Consider the following 26,116-nt stretch of genomic DNA (forward strand, 5'->3'; position numbering starts at 1 on the left):
AATGTAATCTAATCTACTGCAATATACAGTGAAGCAATGGGACCAAGGGACTGCTGACTTCTGGACTCAATCAGATGCCTGCAGCTGCAGGAGGAGACTGTCAGTTTGATTAATTTGCCACGGTAAAATAAGATTCCACACCTAGGTTTTTATGGATAAAAGTGGAAAAGTTTTGTGCTACAAAATCAAGTTGATTTTGATATGACATTGCTATGGTGTACCTTGTGTTATGCAAGGGTTTAAAGCCCCTAATGATGTTTGAGACACTGTAAAACTTTAAAACTGCAAACACATCTGGGAATTCTGTTGATGTACCATATTTTGGCATCCATCAATCAGTCCCTGTCTCAAGATCTCTGAGGTGTATAGACACAAGGTCAGTTAGACACAGCTGGATGTTTGATAAAGTATCTCCTTGTTCTGCCCCGCCTTCTGTCTGTCTGTCTCCATCCCGACGGAGCCGTCAGGGCTGTTAATAATTGAACATGTGCCGGGAAAAAGATGGAGGGGGAAAAAAAACAGCCTTTTCAAAGTGCCTCTCTCCTTTTTCCATGCCCTCTCTCTCTCTCTCTCTCTCTCTCTCTCTCTCTCTCTCTCTCTCTCTGTTTTTGTCTGCTATGCCTGGTGCACAGATGCACTTTAAAATATTTATGTTGACATTTTACATTTTAGCCATTTGGCTGATGCTGTAAGTCAGAGCTCCGTACAATGGGTGAAACAGCAGAATGAGCATCAGTTCATAGATCGGCTATATTACAGGGGATTCACACAGAGGAGGTGAGGCCTTGTGTTATTAAAGAGAAAAATCCATCATTTTATAGTTGTTTATAATTTATAGACAAGGAACAGTTCCTCTGACGATTTTACATTACTTTTTAAAGTTGAACACAACTGCTGAGATACAACAACAAAAATAAGTGCACACACTTTCTGAACACAGACTCAGTTCATTTGAAGAAATGCGTTAAATTATTCCATTTTTACTCGTATCTCTCTTCTGTTTCTGGAAATGGATATGAAGTTTCAAAATGGCAACAAACCAAGACTAATCACATCCATTGCCATGCTCAAATCATGCCCACTTGTTGACAGCGTTCCCGTGTTCCTGTTGTCAATGGCAACAGTATTGATGCATAGATCTGCACTCTTCATGAACTGAAATGAAACGTGACACAGTGCCTTTACAAACCTTTAACACCAGCAACAATAACTGGAATGAATATAGAGAAATACTGTGGCATCTGTCTCTTTAAGCCAGTGCTCTCACAACATTAATCTTCCAGTGTTATAATCTGCTATGGTATTGATCAGCCATTGATTGCATATCTCTTTGCTGTGGAGCAACTTCCTGTTCTCACACACACACACACACACACACACACACACACACAGCTTCATCTTCTCACTTCCTGTTATATTGACTGCGACCTTTCTTTCCTTGTCTGTATCATTCATCATTTATCAACATTTTAACTCATCCGTTAACAAATTTGTCTTCATTTTACTTTCAAATCAAATCACAATCATTTCTCACATACACGAGAGTAACAGTACAACATATAGTGAAATTCTTAAACAATTAAATGTTCTGGTGATGCAGTTAACTGTGTATTTGCTATATATACCGAGTATAATTGTGCCTTCCACCACTTATCCCTTATTGGATAATCATTGGTCACCGCTGACCTTAAATCTTCTTATCTCACCGTTCAATATTGTGTATAATCACTGCATCTCTCTGCTTATCATGCGCTCCCTCCATCTCTGTCACTGCCTCCTACAACACTCATTTTGAGCTAAGCTTTACCCTCAGGAAACAATATGTACTGGACATACATTCAGCACATTTGTTTGACTCAAACATGTCTGATCAATTTGTCTGCTAACAAATTAAATTAATTTGCTGTTAAAACAAGACAAAAGCTTGATCCCAAATCTATAATATACACTAAATATAACCATGTCTGAATTGTGTTTCATTGTAAAAGTGTCAAAAGTAGGTATGCTCAAAACAGTCTGTATACATACTAAAAAAAAACGTTTAAGTGTGCCACTGATGAACACTATTTTCCCACATTGCAATGCACAGAGGTGCCTACAGCTGGAACAAATTAAAATAAAATGTGGAAGTTGGTGACCAAGAACACTTTAGTAATCAAAAATAGCTATTCAATCCATGGAAAAACCTTTTTATTTTATTACTAAATGTCATGACAGTCCATCCAATATGTCCAGACACTGATCTACCAAATGATCCCGCTGTCTTAGTGTGTGAGTTACTGTCACACAAACCAAAAACCAGCAGAGTGCTCATGTTAGCTCAGCATGGCTCTCTCAGCTGGGATTTTCGAGTAAAGACACTACAGTGTCCCAGTAACCTAAATTCTGAGAGAAATCTATTGATTTTTACTTGTAACACCACTTCATTTAGATCCACAAGAACACACTCGCATTTTCGGTTATCTCACTCTTTCCAGCTTGCTTTCCCTATTTGATCATAATTACACAACAAAAAGGCTTATATGATGCTACCAGCTGTGAGTGCTGGAAGATTTGCAAATGGTACAAAATCAAAACTGATAGATCTGCATCATTGTGTTTTGCTGGTGACATGTTGCAAGTGACAAGTTTTACATAGAAATAAATTATATTTCCAATCTTTTTTTTTTACTGATACACTATAACTCGTCCTCTTTTTCCTCTTTCCTCCTCCTCTGTCCATCCACTTCACTCCCACTGAACACCACTTCCTTGTTTACGTGTATCACAGACAGACAGACACACACTGTAAAAAAAGATAAACAATAGCTACTCAATAAAATTGAGGCAACAGATTGCACGCAATATTATTAATTAAATCTAACTACATTACAAGTTGAGTTAATAACAACTTAACAGGAAGTGCCTGTCAATTAAAAACGGACTAATTCTATTGTGTTGGATTCATTCAAAATTCTCTTGATTTAGAATTACATACACATAAAGATTATATTTAATGTGGTCAAAATAAGTAGATTCTATCTCAAACATTTTTATATTAAAGTAACTTAAACAACTGCCTCAAAATCAAGGACACATTTATATTTAATACATTTTATAAAATATATTAAGTAAAATGAAATGACTACAGAATAATTTATTACAGTGCACACACACACACACATACACACACATACTACAGTCAAGCTGACATAACACAAGGTCCGTCCGTCCCCATCCCCCATCGGTGGCCCTGCTGGCTGTCACTCGTCTTGACTGACGGCTGCTGTAAGGCCTGAACTGCCAGGCTCAGCCCGCGGAGAGATTAAAGTCAGCAGGGAAAGAGGATTTACTCTCCACTGTTTTCTCTCCTCTCTCTCTCTCTCTCTCTCTCACACACACACACACACACACATACACACTCACTCCTCACTATCTATCTCTTCTCTCATGCTTTCTTTGTTTCACTTAATGATTTCCTGTCCATGACTGCTTACAGTCTATGTCCAGGAACCAGAATAAGAGGGCAAATATTACATAAAAGTCAGTTTTTCTAATCTGTAGTTGACTGATGTAACATAGGAGCAATACACTTTTTTTTAATACGTTACAGCTGGTGTCAGGTGATCCAGGTGAGGGCAAATCTTCTAGCTCACAGGCAGTGACCATTTCTTAAAATCTTACCAACTACAGAAACTTTTATTACGTCAACAAAGATTATGACAAAAACAGCATAATTGTCAAGGGATGTGTGGAGCAAGAACACCAGAGTTACAATCGTTTTCCATCCAAAATGAGTAAGCATGATAGGAGAACATCGACTTAAATGGAGACATTAAAAGGGCACCAATGAATTATTGATCAAAATATTAAAAGCATTAATCCTAAAAGCTAAAAGGAGATGCGGAAACAGGATGAGAGGAGGTTTGGAAAGAGCAAGGACATGACCTCAACAAACAAAAAAGGTACACTAAGATCCCGAATGCAGCAGCATGTTCACTATTTATCACAACGAAAAGAAAATGGAAATTGTTTTCTAATTGGACCAAAGTGTAGCTGCTGATATGTGGACTCCTACATCTGTCATTCTTTCTGCATTGCTCTTGTTGGTTAAAAAGTCCATAATTTGTTTCCATCTTGTCTCTGTCTGCCTCAGCATCACATCTTCTCCTTCCTACAAAACAATGTTCACACACTACCACTTCACGTCATGTTGTAGAGATCATTTGAGCTAACTTTGTTGCATGGCATGTGTATGAACAGAGTGTAGAAGAACAGAGCAGCATACAGTTGTTGGCACAGAGCTCCAAAAGGGGACTGGATTAGCACTGTCATAGGCTGACATGATTAACACACAGCTACACAGAAGAATCCAACAAGCTATTTCAGGCAACAAATAGAAATCCTGTCAAAGCATACACATGGAAATTTCCACTCTGAAAACCCAGGAAACACCCTGTTGAAAATATAGCATTTGTTTGTATAAAGAGGAGCCTTATTGAGAAGACAATGTTTTTACTTTGAAACTACAGTGTGAGACCTGTTGGTTGGAATAAAGTTTGCAATTTGTACATTATTATGAAAACTATTCATTATATATTACCATATGATATGCTTGACATTCAAGTGGTTAAGCTCCGAAACTGAAATGGGTGTTTTTTTCCTCTGACATATTGTGACTCTACAGCACTAACATTACAATATATGGAACAATTATTTATTAATTCAACCAGAACTCAGGTTGCGGGGCACTGGAGCTAATCCCCGCTGACATTGGGTGAGAGGCGGGGTTCACCCTGGACAGGTCACCAGACTATCTCAGGGCAGACACATAGAGACAGACAAGCATTCACATTCTCATTCACTCCTACTGGCAATTTAGAGTCACCAATTTAACATATTCTTTTAACTGGCACAAGAAAGTATGAGCACATTTCACCTGTTTTAGCTTCACTGCACTGGCTGCCCGTTCATTTTAGGATTCATTTTAAAATTATTTTATTTGCTTTTAAAGCTTTAAATGGTCTTGCTCCTCCTTACCTTTCTGAGCTGTTGCACCCCTACTCTCCTACCCGCTTTCTCAGGTCAGCTGACCAGCTTCTCCTGAGAGTGCCAAGAGCTAGGCTGAAGCTCAGAGGGGAACAAGCTTTTGCCATTGCAGCTCCAAAACTGTGGAATGAATTGCCGCTGCACATCAGACAGGCCTCCTCACTGTCTCATTTTAAATCTCTTCTTAAAACCCACCTCTTCTCGTTGGCTTTTAACACCACGTAGAGTGTTGATTTTATGTTGATTTTATGATTTTTTGTTTTTATTGTATTCATGCATATTTTATTTTGTGCGGGCAGTTCATTTTATTTATTTTTATCCCATTTTGAATTTATTTTATCTTATTGCATCTTACTGTTCTATTGTTTACTACATCTCTTTGTATTGTGTTATGTATTTATTGTTTGTGCAGCACTTTGGAAGCCTTGTGTTTGCTAAAATTGTGCTATATAAATAAAGTGTATTGGATTGGATTGGATAACATAAGCTGCATGTTTTTGGACTGCAAACTCCACACAGAAGAGCCTCAAGCCGGATTCAAACCTGCGACCCTCTTGCTGTGAGGTGAAAGTGCTAACAACTACACCGGCGTGTAACCCACTGAACAATCATCCACCGAAAAATTAACTCCCATGGCGTCCACCATTCCTGAACACCAGAACTCACAACTTTGCGCTTTCAGGAAAATTCCAATAACGATTTTATGAATACCAAAAGACAGTATCATTTATATTAACCCTTCTCATAAACACAATAAACATGACCCTGTTTGAAGGCAGCATCAACAATTGCCAAGTGTTAGCAACATTATGCTAAGGTTAGCAGAACAATCGGATCGGTGGGCGGATTGTTCTAATAGAGGCTTTTCAGTTTTATATGCATTACATTACATTACATTACATGTCATTTAGCAGACGCTTTTGTCCAAAGCGACTTACAATAAGTGCATTCAACCTGATGGTACTAGACATAGACCACAGGAATCAAGTAAGTACATAAACTGTCATTGCTACAGGAGTGCTATATGTTAAAGAAGAAAAGAATAGAAAAGAAGAAGAAGAAGAAGAAGAAGAGCACATTTTTTTTTTTTTTTTTTTTTTTTTTTTTTAAATATATATATGTGTTAGGTGACCATGGCGTAACCGAGGTATTGTTGGAAGAGATAGGTCTTCAGCCTGCGGCGGAAGATGTACAGGCTGTCTGAGGTCCTGATGTCGGTGGGGAGCTCGTTCCACCATTTGGGAGCCAAGATAGAGAAAAGTCTGGAAGAGGTTTTGAGGCGAGTTGACCCACGGAGGGTGGGAGTTGCCAGCTGTTTGGCTGATGCAGAGCGGAGAGGACGGGCAGGGGTGTAGAGTTTGAATGCATTTCTTTCTAAAGCATTTGGGAATTTTTTCCCCACAGTAACAAACTGGTATGAACTGAACTGCGACTATGGCTACTGCTACACTAGTAAGCTTAACACCTTTGTAAGAATTTATGAAAAACACCTGCCTGCAGGTAGATTTAATGCAGCCTGGATAAAAGATACATTTAAGAAAGACAGTTTCTTCTTTGTCTTCCACTGCTTGCAAGACCAACTGAGGAGAGATGCAGGATAAAAAAGCTGAAGTCACACTTGTTCAGCATACGTCGCTGTAGCAGACTGTCAGGCTGTTGAGATAAACTGCCTCGACTCTGAACCAAAAAGACTGCTATCAATCAAGCTCCGTGTTCAGTTGAGATAAACACTGTTTGTGAGGAAAATAGGACATCAGGACACTCTGGCCGCACGGAAATTCACAGTCCAGGAAAACCAGGTCAGCTTGTGCGTTGTTCAGTTGTATTTTTCTCACGGGTTTTTAGAAGCACTAACCTAAATCTGGGGGGATTTTTAGGATCACTGGTGCACATTTCTCTCTGTTTCATGCATTTGTTTTTGCGGCTTAGTTGGAGAGGCGGTGGCAAATGAGAGAGTGTGCACAGTGTGACTGAAAAATTAGCATTGCTATTTCTGTAATGCTCCTTTTCTTTGTGTAATTGCGAATAAAGCTGTATAATTGAATAGCACACAAGTGAACTCTGGGCAGCCAGAGGGTTCCTGCAGCAGCAACAAATTAACCCTACAGGAATGACATGCATGAAGGAGCAGTAATGGGCAGCTGAAGAGATTTCTTCTCCACATCTTACCTCATGCACAATAACACTATAAGGTAAGAGAGGTGATATAAGTGACTTTGAATGAAGACAGGGCAGAACTGGCTTTAAAGAACATTTAATAACCTCTTATTCCCTTTTTCCCTCATCTATTTTCACTAGACTTGACTTCCTATCTTTCATCTATTCAATCTTTCCTCCTCAAAATTAGTACATTAGTAGGTCAACCAGACTGCGGCTTAAAACTTTATTATAATGGCTTTATAATAATCTCCATAATTATAACACAGACATGCCACCAACACCTACGTTCTGCCTTCTGTCAACTGAAGGAGGCTGCAGACTGAACAAGTCATGCTTTAAACGACAATTTTAACACTTTTCTACACTCGAAAAAACGAAAACATCACACAGGGAGAACTGGTTCAAGGACGAGATGGGAGCAGCTACAGGACAGACACGGGTGTGTGTGTGTGTGTGTGTGTGTGTGTGTGTGTGTGAGGATATAGGTGTGGGTGTGTCAGAGTCGGAGGGTCCAACATTTTACTACATCAAAGCAGAGCCATGTTTCATTATTCACTGGATAGAGGCAGGTCAACATTATTAATGCAACAGCAGTGTGTGTGTGTGTGTGTGTGTGTGTGTGTGTGTGTGTCTGTGTCTGTGTCTGTGTGTGTGTGACAGCCTGACTACATACAGAACATACATTCTGGTGTTTAAAGGTGCATGTGTGTTTTCGTACACACTTACACATGGTGCATGGGGGTACAGTTGGTGTGGTCCTGGGTATCTATATTATCTATATTTATATTATAGTATCTATATTATCTATCACAATCAGAACCAGATCAGAAGTAATTTGTTGTGATGTATTGGTGCAAAAGAACAAAGTACTAAATGTAAATATATATTAAGAAAGCAAGTACTTCAAGTCAAAAAACAGCAGCACACATAGAAAATATGGAGAATAGAAAAAGTCAATATGTAAAAAATATAAACAGTGGAAACAGTATGTACAAATATGGAGTTATGTAAATGAGAATCATTACCCAGCTTTCCTTTATCATTATAGCAGTTAGTTGCTCCAGATTACATAACTTATTTTCACGAGTTTTTCTCTTTAATTTATCAAATAATACGACTGTGACCATTTGGCATCCCAACTTGATTTAGCAGAAGAAGTGCACTTTAAAAAGAAATAAGGCTGAGTAGTTCCAAAGATGCAGACTTTTACAGTAATACTGCAGATTTTACATTTCTAGGTCATCCAAGGTGCACAACCATAGACTACATGAGAGAAGTAGAAGTAGCCTAAAGGTCTTAAAACTTAATATCGCCCTTCTTCACCGTGCTTCCATGGGTACGAGTTTCCATGGATATACAGTATATGCTGCTGGTTATAGAAACATTAACCAAACTCTTCTTTACGTCCCTGAAGTCAGTGCACAGCCTACAGGAGAGCCCATCTGACAATGCAATGTATTTGTCAAAATCCTCCTATACTGAAATTATTACCTTAGCTAAGTGTATCTCACTGAGTTTCACCTGTTTTAACTGTCTGGGGATGTAGATAGAATAAGCACTCAAAATGTTCTTGCTGAAGCAAAACAGCGCAGAGAAAAAGGAAATTTCATGTTGACACTTAGATGATTTAATCTGGACAATGAATCAGTCTTCACCTGAACTGATACTGTTGTTCTCATCATAAATTGATCGACTGATAAACTTTATTATGTCATATGGGAAAAAGCAGTTGCGCAGACAACATACAAGTCTAAAAAACAGTCCAAACACACCAGAACAGTATAGCGAGACCTGTGATGCCGGGGATCAAGCCCCTGATGCAACTTGTTATCAATATCTGTCTGCCATAAGGATTAAAAAAATATATTAAGGCACAATGAAATGAGGTAAACAACAACAAAATTCAAATATTGGCCTTATGTACACTGTTTACATGTACTGAAAGCTGTGAGTTATCTGACCACCTGTGCACAGATTTCTTTCCACTTTCTTTTGCAGTCAATATACTTTAATGGATCACACACATGCAGTTGAGTCGTGTTACACTACAGGTCCTCTTATTACGTTGAAAAAACACTTATCCTGTCATCAGAGAGGCTCTTGTTAAGATGGAGACCGATAGCCTTCAATAATTACACCTTAACACATGTAAACACACACATGTACTCTTATATTCAGTGATGCCCTGTCAGCCTGTCAGTCGACTCTAACCTACCAAGCAGAGCAATATATTTATAATCAAATCTGTCACAGAGAAGCAGGAGGATAAAGTACCTGCTGACACAACATATATAGCATCATCCATTCTCAGACAACCTTCATATTATATTAGATACGTCCACACAACACAACATAGAGGATCAGGGTTTTGCAGTGTATCATTTCCTGTAGCTCGTGTTTCTTTGTTTGTCTCCATGCTCTGCTGTGTCTCTCGTACAGAGGTTAACTGTTCTATATATATAAAAGTAAACAATGTGATTTGAACATCACTGAACGTCGGTGCCTCGCACTTTGTGCTTCACATTTTACATAACTAAGTCACTTCCGGTAGTCTCGTCACTCTCGTAACTACCGGAATATACAAACATTTATTTCTTGTTTAAACTGTCTTTTATAACACTTAACCAGGACGTTTTTTGCCTTAAACCTACATCAGTGTTTTTGTAGCCAAAATCAACGAAACCGCAGGATTTTTTACAACTGCGAACTGTATGTGTATGTATAATGGAACCTGGTCTCAGAAATCCGTGAAATAGCCACGGATTTCGCTTAACTCAAAATCCGTGGAATAGCCACGGAATTGCTCAAATTTCCGTGAAACTGACACGGATTACGCTACAATGCAAGTTAAAGACAGTCATATCCCGTGGCCATCCCATTGATATTTTTTCCTATTGGTTTGTTCCAAGTCACGTGACTTTCAAGGTTCCGGCGGTCAGAACAAAAAACATGGCAGACAGTTCTCTCATTTTTAGTGAAAAAATTCATATTTTGACTTTGTTTCTGCATAAAAATGGATTTTGATCACATTTCTAGCGAGAAATATATGTTTTATTTTCTAAATATTCACTCAGTGAATGTACATAATCACTTTGTATGTTGGAATAGCCACGGGATATGACTGTCATTAACTTGCATTGTAGCGAAATCCGTGTCAGTTTCACGGAAATTTGAGCGATTCGTGGCTATTCCACGGATTTTGAGTTAAGCGAAATCCGTGGCTATTCCACGGATTTCTGTGAGATCATGTTGGTTTAATGACGTGTGCGATATTTATGCTTCACTCCGCTCTGTACCGCGAAATAATCATATGTGTCATTTTGACATCTGCTCATATGGTTAGATGTGGGTGGTACTGACAAACTTTTTCTGTATAAACCAGAGCGTTTTCCTCAAAACTTAACCAAGAGCTCTGTAAATATTTTCTGCCGTAATCTCAGAATTAACAATATAGCAGAGACGGTTTAGAAGCTTCTATCTAGTATATCTCAATACAGTAACCTCCTGGAGTGCTGCCATATTTGTCATATCTATAAATCCTTTATTTCTATATGGTTTGACTTTTCTGGTGTGCTCTCCAGTGAAAACTAGAGCCTGACTGATCAGGATTTTTGAGACCAATGCCGATATTATTTAAGAGGGGGAAAATTCAGCGATAACCGATATGCCGGCCGATGTAGTAATTTTTTGAGCTGGATAAAAAATAGACAGAAATTAGAAATTTATATGGATTGTGCACCGATTTTTCACCACTCTGCAAATGTCCCCAGAGAGCTACTTCCTCAAACATAACACTTTATTAAATACTATTAAAAATTATTATACATAATATACAACAATGTATTACATTGTCAGCTAATTTTATAATGATAACTGAAAAAATAAGGAAAAAATAAGAATAAAATAAATAGCTTAATAAATATCATTACTGTTCAGTGTCAGTCAATTGCTGACTATTTCAAAAAAAGAAATTAAGAGCTAACAACATTTCTAAATCAGACTAAGAAACATTTTCTGCATTGCATATTGTGTTAAAAGAAAGTTGTCATAACGGCACATATTGGACAGCATATACAGTCATGGAAAAAATTATTAGACCATTGTTTTTTTTCAATTTTTTGTTCATTAAAATGAAGAAGATATTAGAAAAAACAAGCATGGTCTAATCATTTTTTCCATGACTGTACACCGATACGACAGGACTTTTGACAGGCCAATATCAGCCGATAATATCAGTCAACCGATATATCGGTCGGTAACAGTAACACGCGTTGTGCACAGGCTGAGAAAAATCCATATTTTCACTCTTATTTATTCAACACATTTGACTCCAATGCAAATTAAATTAGTGTTTTCCGCCACGGGTAAGATGTGGACCGAAAGAGGCTCTGACCTTTACATTGCTGCTGGTTGTTAGTTGTGTCAGAGATGACTGTTGATGTATTACTCTATTATTAGAATAGGACATTTATTATTAGAAAATATTAATTAAGTCATATATTTCACTTCCATTACAAGCTAATAAAATATTTTCACAGACACACAAACCACCAGTGCACACATACTGTAGCTCCATGCTGACCTATAAGCAGTAAACACATATGCCAAGACGTGACCAGGCCAGAGAGCATGATGGGAGCCTGGGGGATAAACTATTCAGACAGAACACCCACCACTTCATGCCTGACTGCTAATATACTATACATGTACCAACAGCCTCACACACACGTACACAAATGCATGGACTTAAGAGTGCTCTAATGTGCTTTTTTTCAGTCTGACACACAGAATTCTAATTTTAGAATGAAAATCAAACAAGAAAATCTCCCTGCACAGGACAGAACTGAGACATAAAATTTGAGCCGCCAGTCATTTTATATCATTGTGGCCAGACATGGTCCTAGATGCATTAAAAAACAAATTTTGGGTGGTTAATAACACAATTCGCTCACAATCTTCATCACATTTAACTTCAAAACTAGACAGTGAAAATCAAATTGAGAATGCAGAAGTGCATTAAAAGACTCTTGTCTTTAAACTCTCGTAGTTGCAAGAGCAGCATGAGCATAGGATTCATTTAACAATATATAACCACCATATTAAAAAGATTCTTTTAACTTTTCATGTGAACAAAATGTACTTGAGCCAGGGCTATGAGTCATTTCATTATTTTATATTCAGTTCCTTTACCATTCATTAACACATCAAAAAGCAAACACTAGGTTTCATCCACTTTCAGATCCAAAACGTCAGATGTTCAGAGAACGGCGTTGTGATCGAGCCCCCTGAGGTCCAGCCAGGTTGACCACAGTGGTTGAATGTGAATGTAACAAGGTAGAAAAGCTCAAACAGAGCTGGTTTTCTGCCCACAGCAACGCCTGCCGGGGCAATATGGCCTCGCCGAATTAAAACATTCCCTATGGAGAGACAGGAAGGACACACAGAGGGAGATCTGCTGCGGAAAATCACCGAGGAAATTGGGAAGATAAATGCCTGAGCGTGTTATTTTGCAGTTTTTTTCCATTGAAATGCCCCCAATGATGACATCTTTTGTTATTCAAAAAACACTGCCCTGTAATTCTCCAGTACTTTGCAAACATAATCACAAACCCTAGGGGCTCCTTTCTGGCAAAAAAAATCCCTGTAACGCTATTATTCTCACAGCAGCTGCCACTCAGCACTGGAGCAAAGAGGTATGAGGTCACAACCTGACCACCTGGCAGTGACTGTAAAAACACAACATTTAAGATGCACGGCTCTGATTTTAACACCTTCACCGTGACGAAGGATTACGAGACGCCAAATGACAAATGGTTCCCAGCGTTCAGCCATTTTTTTTTTGTCTCAGCTGAGCAGGGATGATGGAGCAGATTGTATTTCCACGTTATATAATCCAAAGGAGGGCAGGCAGACAGAAAGCTATGGAGGGCGGGATTGAGACGGGCAGATTAACCAGAGAAATGGATGGAAGGGAAGACAGACATGTGCAGAGGTGGATTGGTCTGTCAGAAAGGAAGAAAATAAACACTAAACTACACGTTTTAAAAGATCATTTCAGTAGATTCTTTTTCATAAAAAAAGATGCATCTAGCATCTGCAGCCACCTACAGACATCTTCTTCAAATGTTATGATGTGTCAACATCAATAAATCAGAGCAAATGATGTGCAGGCACACAGATATGCAGGCAGGAAAACCTGGTGGTGTGGGACGTTACAGGAGATTCAAAGCAATCATCTGTGGCCTGCAGGGATAATCACTGCAAAGCCCCACTGTCCCATTCACTGAGGATAAAACCCACTGGATTAATCTGTAGGCCTACAGAATACACACACACACAAACACACACACACACACATAGATGCCCCACAACACTTACATAACACATGCACCACTCTCTCTCGCTCGCTCTCTTTTACTTTCCCTCCCTCATACACGCTTTCCCTTTTTCTTTCACGTTCGCAGCCTCGCTCTCACTTTATGTTCCCGCTAACACACGCAAAACCTGGAGCGCACACATATACACAAACACACACACGCACTCTTCACCACCCCCTCCTTTCCAATGTTTTTCTCCTCTCTCCCTCCGCTCGTACACATTCGAATGGACACCTGTCAACGTGCTGCTCTTAACATGCTGTTCATTTATACACTCACACTTTCTGACAGGCGCCTATAGTACGCTATTAAAATAGATATAGGTACATATTCGCATACATTTGCATGACATAATGATGAAGAAAGACATGTAAAAACTATTGTTTATTTCCCACAGGATGCTGCGTTTGCTGAAATACAGACATCATGGTGACAGGATACACACACGCACACACACACACACACACACACGCACACACACACACACACACACACACACACAGTCACATATATATGACTGTGAGGGGCCGATATTTCTAGTGTTTTCCCAGTTTGTGGAAGACTTGGAGGGGTGTTAAGTTTATAACTAATATCACATCAATTTGGACAATTATAATGACTTTGTGTGCAAAATTTTAGGGAAAAAAAAGCTACAGCAGACAATAAATAAACAACATACATTTAAAGACACAACTGGTCAAAGAGGTCCACTGGGGACCAACTACAACCGTTAGATGTGGGGAAAGCCATTTAGTTAGTTTTGATTTTCTCCAGATTGATTTTACATTGATTTGGCTTAGGTGGTGCTTGAAAGACTTTTAATTGTCAGGAAAACCCTCATTTCCCTGAGAGATGCTATTTTTTCTTCTGAAATGTTGACTTTTTAAAAATTCAGACATTTTTACCCCTAAGAGGACAAGAGGTTGATGTGCATCCCTACAGACTGTAGCTCCTGAGGAATCAGGTTACTACAGATCCGCCATGTCATCCTGATCAATATGAGAGGATATACATTTCACAGTTTCAAACATCATGACCCGCTTTGTCGATGGAGTGTCAGGATCAGGATACAGAGTCTGTCTCTGTGGTGGTCAGCGCAAGAAACTAGGATCACATCCTTCTAAATGATGGTTGGCTGGATTTTAGAGTACAAGTGTTAAAGGTGCTCTGAGGAGTTTTGAACAAGCAGGACTGTGTGATGATAATAATCTGCCAATATGTATCATGACACAGGGGTTATGATTCAATATGTTGCATTTAATTGCAATATTGTTAACAAGATATATTGTGATTTTTTAAATCTAATTTTAGGATAGCTGTCTAATGTAAAGAACACACTCCTATATGCATAAAATCTGAGAAAAAAAATGTATGATTACTGATGCAATCACTATCTGGGATCTGCATTTGCATTTATCATATTTATCCCTATAACATCATAGCACCACTTGTGCATTCTGTCTACTACAACTCTTTGCATTTAAAGAATTAATTAAAAAGCATCACAGTGTTTTTCATAATCAACACAAAATAAAAAAAACATCAATATTTTCTTCAACCCCTACAAGAGAAAGATAAAGTCATTGTTTTGCAAGTCACAAGAAAGTGTAAAGTCTTGGCTGTGGATTCCCAAACCTCACATTTTGTGTTTTTAAGTCCTAAACAAGAACTAATTTGTCCATCTGCTGGTCCACACTCAACTTTCCCTAATGGGGAATCAATTACCTGCACACTTTCTAACATAATTTTTAATCTTCGCAGATATCATTAGAGTTAGACTCATTACAGTTGAAAAGGCTAAAGTCTAAAATCATCAGTATTAAAGTCAGCTGCAAGTTTCTTTTGTTTTTTTTAAGTCAAGCCGAAAAGACACATGACTCAAATCCACACCTCTGCGAATGTTTAAGTACACACTGTGTGGGTGAGACCAAAACATCCTGCAGGGCTTCTAAAAACATCTGCTCCTCCCAGAAGACTTAACTTAAGATGACAAACAACAACTCTATTTGGATAAGTGCATCCAAATATTAAGTATTAAGAGTGCATTTCTAGACATCGTATATATAAAAATCCCACAGGGTAGGAAAGGCAGCAGCTGTAAATGTGATCTCCTTGCTCATTTTATTTGCTGAAACCCAATAAGTGAGCAACAGGCACTGACAAGAAGATTGTGATCACAGTGCATTCTTGGATATTACTGCTTTTCTACCATCTGGCACTTTTGTCGCAGATTCCATTGAAATTCGAGAGTGCAAAAAGAAGAAGATGAATAAATAACAAAGGGAATAAATTAAAGTGTATGGCTGTGAAAGGGATAAGAGGGAAAAGTGTGTTGCTGTTTGTGTGTATGTGTGTGTGTTTTTGACAGATGCAGCAGGAGGCTGGTGGTAATTTCTCACCATTCTGTGGGCAGGGTGATGGATTGGTGAGTGATGTGTGCTGCTGAGGGAGGTGAGAGGGGGAGGACATTTTCCCAGCAGGAAACTGATTATTTAAGCACCGCGGGTTCATGCTCATGTACAAAAAATCTGAAGAAAAAACACCTGTTTCACCTGCAGCCTCCACTAACCTGTTTTTTTTTTAAACTCTGTGACACGTTACCTACTTTACATAATCAAGTGCTGCAATGCAATGCTACTCAACTTTACAAAGAGTTTAATGCTGATTTCATTGATATTGGTCTGATTTTTTAACAAAATAATTTCTGCAGCAGATATCTAAGAAGAGAAATGCTTAAAAGGTCAAACAAGGTAGGATGTGTTTTAGTTGGCTGAGGTATCAGCGTGTGTTAAGTGCTTCACAGTTGTTTCCTAATTAATGTATCTATCTGTTTACTTCTGCTAACAAGAAACACCACAGGCTGCCAAACAAAGACAACACACACACACACACACACACACACACACACACACACGTGTTGATCTACTTAAGAGTTGGCCTGAGCTCTTTGTCCTTGCTGACTTTAACACAGATACGATGGCAGGACGGCAAGCAAGGAGGGCCAAAAGTTTTTGTATAATGCTTTTTCCTGAAATGGAGGTGCAATACAATTATGGAATAATACCATTATTAATGTAGTGATTCTGAAGCCCTGCCTTGAATAATAAACAAATAACAATCATTCACCTATTTTCAAATGTTTCTAAGTCAATTCACAGCTTCACAACATGATGATGCAGTCCCGATAACTTTACTTAATAACAATATTTTATGAAATGAGCCTTTGTTGTTAATTTTAGAGAGAAATAGTGCATCAATATATTGAGTCAGAGCTGTAACTATTTGTTCCTGTATCCCGACATGGAGACACAGCAACAACACAGTTGCCAAACTCTTGGTGTGCCAAACAACAACAGTGTTTTTGGCGTTCTTACTGAGCGTTTCCACCACGAAGTACACACTTCTTCTCACATAGATAGATAGATAGATAGATAGATAGATAGATGACGACTCCCTATTCAGACAGTATTTTTGGTATGGCCAAAGAGCTCTGACTCTCATAGTAATTATTAAGTCAAAGGTCAAAGTTCAAGTCATCATCTCTGCCTCTCCTCCATCACAACACCACTAGCCATGGCTACTCCTAAGAGACTGTGTAAAATAAATACAAAATAATCTAGAATTCACCCAAAATAAATGCCATCAAAATGTGACAACGTAGAGGAAATCATTTCACTTGTTTCCAAAGCAGATCAACTTGTAGGAAGGGTTTTTGCCGCTCATTAATTGCCCTGCCTGCTTTCACAACCTGATAAAAACTTCTACGCAGCAGCGAGAATCGGAGGCTGGCAGATGACCCACATTTGTTTAAGGAAAATGGAAATTGTAATATATCTTAACAGCACAGATGTGATTTGTCCGCCTGTCTGTGGCCGCTGGAGCTCAGTGTGCTGCTCCGGAGCTGTCCGCGGTGCTGAACACTCTTCACTCTGCAAAAGGCTTTAAACCCGCGAGTTAAACCCTCCACTTCACTACGACCCTTCAGAAACACGGAAAACAACTTCACCTGGGCTGCTTTATCCTTTAATTTAATCCTTACAACAAACAACTACTTTAATCCTGTAATATATTTAAGACGGAAGCTCCGGTTTCAAACAGGGACACAGAAAATTCCACAAACTTCGATCCTTTCAGCAAATAAAAAGACACGTTTTACCATCATCCCTTCACTGGCTCTGTAAAACTAGTCCGTGTTGAACAAATCACGGAGTGAATAGCTACAGGAAACAGACAATGTAACAGCTGCTGGTAAAAACTTTAACAAGAAATAAGCTGCAACACACATCACATTTTATGAATAACTCAAAAGTGATGTTCTGTTTCTACCAGTGGACCTAAATTAGTAAAAAAAAACAATGGTCAAACCTACCTGGTTAAGTTTCTTCTGCTCTTTTTCTTCTTCTTTATTTTGCTGTATTTGTTTCGCTTCTGGATGAAAATGTCCGTCCGTGCTGCCGCTCCACTCAACGGGACTGTCCCCGGTGGAACACACCGCCCTCCTCCACCACAAGTGTAAAGCCAGGCGGAGTGAGAAATCACACACTTCCTGTTAATATTTTACAAAATAAAACCAGCATATATACAGTAACCTCTTTGTGAGGTAAAATGCCTTTTGTTTTGTTTTGTCCGCTACAGCAGCATGATAGACTGGCTACAGTGACATGTCCTCTTGCCGACTTTCTCCACCAGTTCCGTTTCTATAGCAACATTTCCTGCCCAAGCTTCTATTTTATTAACTTTTCATTAACTTGAAGTTTACCCGACTCAACACCTCCTCGGATACCATATTCAGAGGTAACATTAAAAAGAAACTGTCCTTCAACAACAGTTCCCCTCCACATGGTTCCGGGCTGCTTGGTCCAGTTAACAAATTATTATTATTATTATTATTATTATTATTATTATTATTATTAATAATAATAATAATAATAATAATAATAATAATAATAATAATAATAATAACAACAACAACAACAACAACAACAGCAGCAACAATAATAATAAATTGCGTTCATATAGGCCTAGCGCTTTTCTAAACACTCAAAGAACAGGCAATACATACATTGTACAAAGAAAGTAATAATGCCCAGATTAATAATTTCATATTGTAGATGGACAGTTTCAAACCTCACTGTATTATTTATTTATTTTTATTATAGTTGTAATTATTATTGCTGTCATGTGTATTGTAGTAGTAGTTGCTGGTCTTATTTCTGTTGTTCTTGTTCTTAACATTTGTTTAGCTATTATTATCATTATTTAATTTATTAATTTAATGTTGTTGTTATTTATTTATTTATTTATTTATTATTATCTTTAAATTCACATGTGTGTTATTTACATTTGTGTCGTGTCGCTTTTAATTTGATGGTTAAGTCACCTCACTTCCTGCCTCACTGTGTTCAATTTGATGCTGCTCACAAAATGGCCGCGCCCTCTGATGTCACAGGGAGTGAATAAAAGGTTGTTTTATACAGGCACATCACTTCATTACATCTGAGAGCATGGCTGCCATAAACACTAGCAAAATGAAAGAAACAAATAAAGAAAAACTTGGGGGATGGGCCTACTTAAAATACACCCTCAGGAAGTCAAGTAGATTTTTGTTTTGTTTTTGATTTATTTATTTTCTTTTTACTACTACTCGTTAAAAAAAGGCTGGAAAAAAGATTTAAAGGTCGAGATTTAAAAAATATTAATAAAACATTCAACCTTTTTTGACCTAAATTATGAGTTATTATTTTTGAAAAATTGAGATTTGGTTCTTCGAGCACAGCCATGAGTGGAGATTGTTCCAAAAGGCTGATGAAAACCTACAGGTATTTAAAAAAAAAAAAAAAAACTGGACACTTTTTGTTTACACATATAATAACCAGGCAAGGCTGGAGGATGATTTATGGCAATTATTGTTATCATTTCTTTTTTAATTTGTGGTAGTTTAGTCTGACTCCTAAGAGAGCAGGATACGAAAAAATATACTGAATAATAATAAGATAAACTTTTGATGAAATGAAAAACTATACAAAAATGTATCAATAACATAAATTGTCTAAAGTTAAAGGGCTACTTTTAGGATTATTAAAGAGATTAAAATCCAGTGTAAGAGACTGAGACAAGAGACAGAGGAAGGATGTGCGCAGTGCTTTTCGTTTTTTTCCCGTTTTTTCCATTCCATCCATACACACCTGACCTTCTTTCTCTTTCTGCAGAAGACAACCTGCTGGGACCCTTCAAAGGGCAAAAGTAGTGCAAGTTCCATCCCACATACACTAATACCTTTCTGCACTCAGTAGTTGTCATTTCCAGCACTGAGACACTGACCTACTGATGGCTGCTGGCATTTAAATGATGTGCGGTAAAAACTTGCTACCACCACTTCTCTTTTATTCGGCTCATTTTAATTACATTTTCTGTGAGAAACAAAACCAAAACAGGATGACATGATGCAAGCACAATCAGTAATTGAAATAAATCAATGTCATGGTTTTTACATTTGAAAACTAACCTGTGTGAAGACTGGCATCAACACTGGAATCCACTGGAAAATGAGAGTGTTAAAGTTGGCATCTGCCTAAATTTTAATTTTCCAGTGAGCTTCCCGCACGCCTCACACATCCATACAAACCTGAAGCATTTAAGGCAGAAGTGAAATAATCAATTCACCTGGATAATTGCTATTGAGCATGTTCCCCAGCCAGATATCTCCCAGTCCATCTGGAAATTCAAACACTTAAAAATTTGCCTCTGGCCTTTCTAAGTCATAGATTTCTGCAGGGCATCTTCTTCCCAAGTTTATTCAGTGAAGCTTTGTCCAAGCGGATTCAATACACAATGAACTGAATGTGGTCATTTAAATAAATAAAAAAAAGATTCTTAGAGTATCTGCTCGGACAGTTAGGTGAAACCATGGAATTTTAATGTGCTGCCTTCCTTATATATTATTAGCCAGGGAATTAATTATTTGTGTCCTTCTGGCCTTGACAGGATGTGTTTACATGATTCATATCTGCAGCTAAATGTGCACATAGCAACAGTCCACATCCTGCAGAAGAGTACAGCACTGTAAAAAAAAAAAAAAAAAACCTGGATTAGAGAGGTCAAAGGTCAGAAACACAGTGCCTTAATTATTTCTGGGACTCTGGAAAGATCATGTCAGAGAGGTCATGTTAGATGGAGAGAGACATGGTGAGAGAGAGCTGGGGAGTTGTACAGATAATACCATTTTACTCCTCCTCCACTGTCTTTCTGCAGCTTCTTCTCCTCTCACCGTCTTCACTGCTGCTTTAGAAAACCCAACATTACACAGACGTTTCTTCTTAACAGCAGCACATCCATCCAGCCCTTCAGGTCTGATAAGAAACATCAGATCAGCACTGTTTCTGATTTACACGAGATGGATCTGCCTTTTCCCCGTGTGGCCCAGATCGTTACCAGGCCATCGAAGAAACCATTAAAGACTTCTCTCCCAGATTGATGATCCTGTAGCGTTCACTGTGAGCACAATGAATCTCTCTGGACTGTATACATCCAGTAAAACAGACATTCATTTATGAGCAGTTTCTTTGTATTGGTTACAAGTAGTGAGGCGGTTAATTTGGCAGTGACACATGGAACAGACAGTGGAAACAGCTCAGCAATTCCTCTGAAAAAGCTTCATTTTTAGGCCTTGATTTAACACATCAAGCTCACCAGATGTACGTGAATGGAGAACCCACCAGTATAATAAGACTATCATGGGAGTAAGACTTTCCCAGAGAACAGGGCTGGAGGCAGGGCTGCTGAAACAGGTGATCTAAAGCAGTAGTTCTCAACCTTTTTGAGTCGCGACCCCCAATTTAACATGCATGTTGTCCGCGACCCCCGCTCACTGAACAAAATCACACACGCACAGGTCAGATCACCCAAAAAAAGAAACAAAATGACCAAAAAAAGAAACAAAATGACCAAAAAAGACTCAAAATGACCACAAAATGACCAGAAAAGACACTAAATGACCAAGAAGACACTAAATGACCAAAAAAAGACACAAAATGACCCAAAAAGACACAAAAAAGAAAAAAAATTACCAAAAAAGACACAAAATGACTAAAAAAAAGACAGAAAATGACCACAAAAAGAAACAAAATTACCAAAAAAACACAAATTGACCAGAAAATGATCAAAAAAATACACAAAATGACCAAAAAAGGCACAAAATGACAAAAAACACACAAAATGACAAAAAAAAGTCAAAATCCAAATGATTTGGCGACCCCCAGAAATCATCTCGCGACCCCAATTGGGGTCCCGACCCCAAGGTTGAGAATAGCTGATCTAAAGTACAAACACAGATTTTTTGAATTCATGATGTGACATCTCACAGTCCGTGTTATCTACAGTAGGCTGAACAGCACTGGAGTCAGCTGTTGCTCAGTCTATTAATCCCCCCCGCCCAATCCCCTTCACACTCTGCCCCGCCTGACTCACCACAGGAAATTACTGTGGTGTTGCATGATGTATCCAAATGCCACAGAGTGTCTCATTATATGAGCTCTACAGCACAGCAATTAGTTACTTCATTCACGTGAGTACTTGTAAAACCTGAGCACCATATAAGATGATAAATTATTAGACACATGATAATTCATATATGTAGGCAAATTGTTTTAATGAATAAAACATATTTATTTACTATCCTTTTGAGCATGTATAAAAAAAAATCAACATTTGGCCACCTCAGTCAAGTTTCAACTCTGAGATTCCCTTGTGTTATCAGGAACATTCACTATGTTAATCACAACCAGAGCTGCTTGAAAAAGTATAGTATAGTAAAGTATTTTTATTAAATAAATATACAAACATACAGTCATGGAAAAAAATATTAGACCACCCTTGTTTTCTCTAATATTTTGTTCATTGTAATGCCTGGTACAAGTATAATGATGAATAATATTATAATAATAACAATAAAAATACCTCATAAGAGTTTAATTCACGAGCTGATATCTAGCCATTTTCCATGGCTTTCTAAATAATGATTTTGGTTATTATCAATAATACCATGGAAAATGTCTAGATATCAGCTCTTAAATTAAACTATTTTGAGCTATTTTTGTTGTTATCATTATATTTGTCCAAACAAATGTACCTTTACTTGTACCAGGCATTAAAATGAACAAGAAATTGAAGAAAACAATGGTCTAATAATTTTTTCCATGACTGTATATACCGTAAAAATACATACTAGAAATATAGGAGAAATGTAAATGTAAAAGAGGCGAAAAGATTGACTAGCTAAACTAGCTAAAAGCAAGTAAACCATTCAAATAGCTACCTACAGCCAGGGATGGACAATTAAAATAGTCTCCTTAAGGTTAACTGTTACTACTGAAAGGAATAAATTAAACAGATAAGTCTTGCTTAAAGTAGCCAAATTGAAGGAGATGGATACACAGTCAAATAGTTAAAAATATTAAACCAAAATAAATAACTTAATATATATATATATATATATATATATATATATATATATATTAAAAAAATAGTTGAAATACTTAGGTAAAAGTAAAAAAAAAAGAATAATACATATAGCTAAAAGCAGCCCAAAGGAAAAAGAGCCTTAGCTTAGCTTGAGCTATGCGATAACGAGCTACAAGCTAAGGTTAAATAATGGATACATGGTGGTTTCAGCATGAATGCAAACTTGAACAAACTTGTCCAGCACAACATGACATTTGAAACATGACGGGTGGTTTCTTCATCTGACAGGCCCATGGAGGCTCTGCTTTAATGTGTCATGTGATAAACACATGTCTGAGTACAGAAACATATCTGAAAAGTCTTTCTATTCCAAGTCTTTAATAAATCTTCCTACGTTTATGTAGACTTTCATCATGTTTCGTGTGTGTATAACCTGTGCCTTTGTTTTCAATGAACATGCAGTATGAGAATCTGTGATATTACATATGTGCAGTCTGCAGAGATGTGATAGTCCCAGAGGGAGGGCAGAGAGCTGAAGCACCAGCCTGAGAGGAGCATCATGGTCTCAAACACTTATCTAAACGTGCCATCGATCCTGGTAATGGAGCTGCTGTGCTTTCTGCTCCACAACCCTCTATTATGACTTACATACATACACACATACATACATACATACATGCACACAGTATTTAGGCTTCAAGTGGCCACTCCTTTTTCAAAGCACCTTTCATTGTTATTTATAGGCCTGCCTCGCTAAAAGAGTCACTGACACACATTTCACATGAATTCCCTGAAGCAAAGAAAATAAGAGGTGTTTGTTGGAGTCGCAGGTAAGACAGAGTGTTATTAGTGCTTTTATTTTTTTTTCCTCATCTGGATCCTCGGTGCCTTGCCATGTCTCTACACTGTCAATCAATTTGTGCTGTGTGTGAGTCTGAGTGTGTTTGTGTGTGTGCGTGACTAAATGCGTGTGTGCATGTTTGTGTATGTATACTTACAGATGTGTATGTGGGGGAGGGAGGGGTGGGTTTTGTCATTTTTATTGTTTGTTTTTATTCTTTTTTTTTTGTAAAGCACTTTGTGTTGCATTTTTATGTATGAAAAGCATAATATTATATTAATTATTATATTATTAATATTTGTATAACTAAAGTTTGATTTGATTTGATTATAGATGATGGCTGGTACTGTATGGCAGAGGAACGGGAGTTAAGCAAAGCTCCCCTGGCAAGTTTTACTCAGGGTTATTTCCTGTTGCCAGAATGTTTATTAGGTCTGTATCCCACATGCAGAAATGTCAAAGGGCTAGACCAGGGTTCCCCAAACTACGGCCCGCAGGCCACTTCCGGCCCACCAAAGCAATTGGAGTGGCCCACTTAACTATCCCAAACAATCCCTCTAAACATGGCCTGTTTTTTTAAAATTGCATTTATTATATATTTATTTATAAAATATCCACATGTAATCATTAAGGTAGGCGTTCTAATTAAAATTGACCTTATTGTGAATTATTTACAGTAGTAGCTAATTTTCACCCCCTCACACAATGGTACAGTACAGGCCAAAAGTTTGGACACACCTTCTCATTCAATGCGTTTCCTTTATTTTCATGACTATTGACATTGTAGATTCATCAAAACTATTAATGAACACATGTGGAATTATGTACTTAACAAAAAAGTGTGAAATAACTGAAAACATGTCTTATATTCTAGTAAGCAAAGGGTGGTTAATTTGAGGAATCTAAAATACAAGACATGTTTTCAGTTATTTCACACTTTTTTTGTTAAGTACATAATTCCATATGTGTTCATTCATAGTTTTGATGCCTTCAGTGAGAATCTACAATGTAAATTGTCATAAAAATAAAGAAAAACGCATTGAATGAGAAGGTGTGTCCAAACTTTTGGCCTGTACTGTATATTCCGATCTACGTGATGCCAAGCCGCAAGCGTCAAGTTTTTGCGGGCAAGGCAAGCTAACGGAAGAGAGTCGGTCAACAAAATGTGGAAAATTACAAAATTACAAAATCACATCACCTCATTGTTAACTGGCATCAGCTTGTGTTTTTATTTTCTACAAAATAAAAGGAATATCTGTGGTACTTCAAATAAACATGTGAAGACTTTTTCTTACTTTTTTGCAAACCAACAGGTGGTGCTAAGGCCAACAAATGATCGTTATATTTACACAATAACACTGGTGGTCACTTTGGCCCATATCATTTCCTGTTATAGACTGAAAGAAAAGTTGATGTGACCCCCACCGAAAAAAGTTTGGGGACCCCTGGGCTAGACTGTCCTGATCTACTGACATTAACAACGACATGTCAGTGATTCACAGAATTACAGTTGATATAGTCAGAAATGTAGCTCAGAGACTGCCCACACATATATACATTCATACATCCGGTGCTGTAAAATTGACAGAGGACAACATGTGCTAAGTATTCATATTCAAAATGACATAACTGTAAACTGTGTCTTTCTATGGCTGAATGTTTAACATGCAAATGTCCAACTGTCACATTAACACCTTTCCGTGCATCCATCTGACAAACTCTCTTGGGTGTAAAAAAGATACAAATTCACTCAAAGTTGTTGAATTCAGGCAACATTTAATCCCAAAAAAAACACAATCAAAACTGATAAATTAGAATTATACAACATAGAAATGAACATTAATACACAAGCATCAGTTGAACAAGAGAATCACACAGTGCACCTTGTTTCCTCTGACCTCAAACTGACACGGCCTGCAGATGTTTAATCTGTTGCAAAGATTTCCTCCTTTTCTTTGTACACATTGCAAACAGAGTGAATATAGGTTTATTTGAAGATAAAAACATTAGTTTTAACATGTTAATAATATATTAATCTCTGTACCAAAATCAGTATTTCTTTTTATAAAAATGGATAAATGGATTTATATTGCAATTAAATTTGCAAAATTTGGATCCCCTTTTTTTTTCTTCTTTCTTTTTTTTTTTTTAACAAATATGTGAGACGAATCCTTGGTTTGTTTTACTGTTTTCTAGATTTTATAAATACATTAACAAATCTTCTTTATCAATTCTTCTTTATCAGTACTAG

At 37.7% G+C, this 26,116-nt stretch overlaps 1 protein-coding gene across 1 annotated transcript in view; it reads right to left on the minus strand.

The window, feature by feature from the left end:
- Nucleotides 1–18,127, minus strand: part of LOC131985691 (synaptosomal-associated protein 25-A-like) — a 45,294-nt gene extending 27,167 nt beyond the window's left edge. Inside the window, exon 1 of the mRNA XM_059350850.1 lies at nt 17,935–18,127. The gene's annotated coding sequence lies outside the window, so the exon portion shown is untranslated. The remainder of the gene's footprint in view (nt 1–17,934) is intronic.
- Between the last annotated feature and the right edge of the window lie 7,989 nt (nt 18,128–26,116).

The sequence above is a fragment of the Centropristis striata genome, chromosome 2 (genome assembly GCF_030273125.1).
Source record: "Centropristis striata isolate RG_2023a ecotype Rhode Island chromosome 2, C.striata_1.0, whole genome shotgun sequence".
In the NCBI taxonomy this organism is placed as follows: Eukaryota; Metazoa; Chordata; class Actinopteri; order Perciformes; family Serranidae; genus Centropristis; species Centropristis striata.